Source organism: Perkinsus marinus, assembly GCF_000006405.1.
Source record: "Perkinsus marinus ATCC 50983 genomic scaffold scf_1104296934580, whole genome shotgun sequence".
Taxonomy (NCBI): Eukaryota; Perkinsozoa; order Perkinsida; family Perkinsidae; genus Perkinsus; species Perkinsus marinus.
Window position 1 is genome coordinate 17290 of NW_003214719.1, and position 3556 is coordinate 20845.

Sequence of the window (3556 nt, forward strand, 5' to 3'; positions counted from 1 at the left end):
GGTTATTTATGATAAGCCTTATGATTGGTAACAAGGAGGAGCGTATCCTCTCACAGTTCTCTAGCTTATGTTAAGCATACACTGATTTTGACTCGCACACTTGTCAGTGGCTCACTTGTCTGGTAACGATTCTGCATCCTCTTGCTCAGTCTTCAGTGCCTCTCGGTTGACCCGTGATTCGACCACTGCTCGCTGCCTAAAGTGTTCATCTCTAAGTGATGAATCTTTTTCATTAACCTATTTTGTTGCATTCTGAGCTGTAGTATCTCTCTTCTAACTTTCTTGAGCAGATCCTTAACAAAGGGGTTTCGCTCGACGATCAACCTAAGAAACGCCGTATTCCGATTGGTATCGTCCTCCATGTGATAGCCCTTCCGGCGGTTTCCGATCGATAATGGATTGTTATGTTGCGATTGGTGAATCGTTCATGGAAAAAACATTCAGTGTCTCACTCGTTGTGGTCAACAACTTGGCGTAACGAACGAGACGTTGTGTGCATTGCACACTGTGCAATATGGCGTTGTGCAAAACCAGGCCGGGTTATAATCCTCAACAGCACCAGGCTTTGACGAGCTCTATGATAAAGCTAATGTCTGAGATGATATAATCTCTATCATCTCAGACTTCCCTATGTTGAAATAATTATTCCGATGAGGGCTAGTGGGATAAATTAGGAACTATAGTTCTGTCGACGGAACCGTGCGTGAAGCCCCCCTACCTGAATCGGTTATCTTTGTCAGCTACCGCCGAGACTCGTTTGAAACCGTCAGACGACATCGCGGCTAGTTGCAGAGTGCCTATTCCATTATTGGAGCGCGAGAAGGTGTGGATTTCTCTCACTTTTGGCTTTCATTGTCTCAGGTAGTTCATCAAATAGATCATCTGTTGACGACTTGACTTGTGTGATGTAAGGCTCGTTACCTGGTAGTATGAATTGCACTGCATCAGGGCTTCCACGTGTCGAGAAGTTCCCAATACTGTTAGGCTGAACAGAGAAATTACGATCCTCACGTTGTGCTACCAGGGGAGACGAATATTGGAATGCGGTCACAAAGTTCATGATTCAGCTAGTCTTGGTTACGCGTCGGAACATATGAATCTCTGTGCTGCAGTCACTGCGGCATCGTAGTATTCAGATCCTTCTTCATAAGGATTACTATCGTTGCAGGGGGTCTCGCGTTAGTGAAATGCCGACAAGGCATCAACGACACTTCGCGATATATTCCAACACTGGCTTCTCAGAATTTATATAAAAGCTTGTGAATGCGGGGAAATTTCAGAAACATCATCTCTCGAGAAAGATGGCGTGTTTTGTGATACGATGTTTTACCCAGTGTTTTTTATATAACTATATGAGTTACGTAGTGATATTTATCTTCAAAGATTTGTTGCTGTCTACGTTTAGCGTCAGAGAGAGCATTAAGAGTGTCTTACCATCTGTGAGGCACTTCTCGTGGTGAATAGCCATTCGAGCTAGGCGCTGATGGAGACGAGGAAAAAGGGCCTTCGGGAGGCAGAACCACGAGCAATACGAGATCAAAAATGTGAAGCGATGATACCTAGTGAGAAATGATCAACTCCTCAACTCGTCCATCTCACATATGCGTCCAATCTACTGCGAAGAAAATTACCATACCGCATGTCATGATGACGAACAGTAATGGTATCTGCCAGCGACCGTACAGCTATCGGATAGCTGTGATAGAACGTGAGCTTGAAGAACTTGTGGCAACGTATGATCTTTATCACGAAGTATTGAGAAGGCTTGTGCACGCAGGGACCCATCTAGTTCTCAAAAATAACGTTCCCCAGAGTCTACTAACAATGAGAAAAGTGTGATGACATTTACATGGGAAACTGATTGCAGAATGGGATCCTAGCCATATGCGGAAAATTCAGAATAAGTTCCTCCCGGGAACATTATAGGTTTCTGGATGATTCCCTGTATGCGCGTGTCTGCTATGTGTGATTTTGACCCTGCTCATCAGCTCACATCTGAGAGGTCTTGTTCCTTATCTCCTCCATTATCTAGTTCATCCGAAGCGCTCATGCGAAGCAGAGGTTACTATGAACTGACTAGATAGCAGTGTAGTAAGATATGCACATGGTCAACTACATGTGCTGGTGACGATATGGAATTTGGGAAAATTTCTGGGAAATTCTTCTCGGTTTTTGTGAGGCCTACCCTAATTCGTATGTAAAATTCTGTGATTAGCTTTACTAAAGCTACTAGAAACTGCTGAACTCGGTTGAGGAAAGCGAACATCACCACTAAAGTGGATAATATTAAAGTATAAATTATACTTCAATATTATAATATATATATGTATATATATAGAAATCATATATATTGAAATTGTGGGAAAATATGCACACGATCAACTGTATGTGTGGCCGAAGATTTGAAATTTTCGAAGAAATTTCGGGAAATTCTCATTGGTTTCTGTACATTTCTACCCCAATTTGTATATAAGCCTCTATAATGAGTGAGGAAACTTCCGAACTGAGTTGACACTGCCGTGTTCTGTAGATAATCACTCACCGATTCCCTCCCGTCCCGTGAAGTCGAACAGCGCGGTTTCCGCGACCTGTTCAAACATCTGGCCGGGAATTTTCTAGTTGCACAGTCCTGGGGTATGCATATGTATATGAGTAACAGTCTCGAATATTATCGTTTCACTTCAGCATATGGAAGCCCATCAGGACCATGCTCTGTAGCCAGCAGGGACCTCGTGAGCACGCCAGCTTGAGCGCATCAAGTGCGCTAAAGTTGGGCGCAAGAACAGTACTGACGAGCAGTGCTTTCAGATATCGATCCTCTGTGGAAATCTGCATTCAACTTCCATCCCATGCTCACTACGGATAACGGGTTCCATCTGTTCCATGCTGCTAGTCGCAGGCATCAGCGCAACTCTTCAGTTGGAACATAGTATCATCAGCATATCAGATTCGTTGGCAATAATTGCTGACGATTCACCCAGTACTGATAATTGACTGGGAGTGAACACGCAATTATCATTGATTCCATAGCATCATTGTTATCAGGAACACAATCCACCCCGACTAGTCTATAGACTATAGCCCTGTCGTAAGCCCTTTCTCGGCAACGACAGAGATTCACTTCATTGTTGATTGCTCGCAATAAGAATCCGAGCTAAGTGCCGAACCGGAAGTTGGAGATGACGAGATCGGGATAAGCCTCTGGTGGTGTTCGATAGAGGCTACAGTACGCTGGAGGGTAACCAGCTGGACTCACTCGTCCCTCATGTGAGCTCAACAGTCGTAGAACAGGTTGAGATACAACACCGAGGAAAGAGCTTCCATGCAGGGTCAAGAACAATCACTGTCCATGTCACTGTCGGAGTCATCTCGGGTGTTGCTCCTCCCTCTGAGAAGTCACCAACAGGTGTGTCGGTTTCGCAACGTTCTCTTGGACCACACTCACCCACGGAGCCATAGTCCGATCAACGCGCCTAGCGAAGCTGCGGCACCAAGGACGAGGAAGGAAACTCGATTTGCTGACCTAGCTGATGCGGCGTCGTATCTGGCGAGCGTT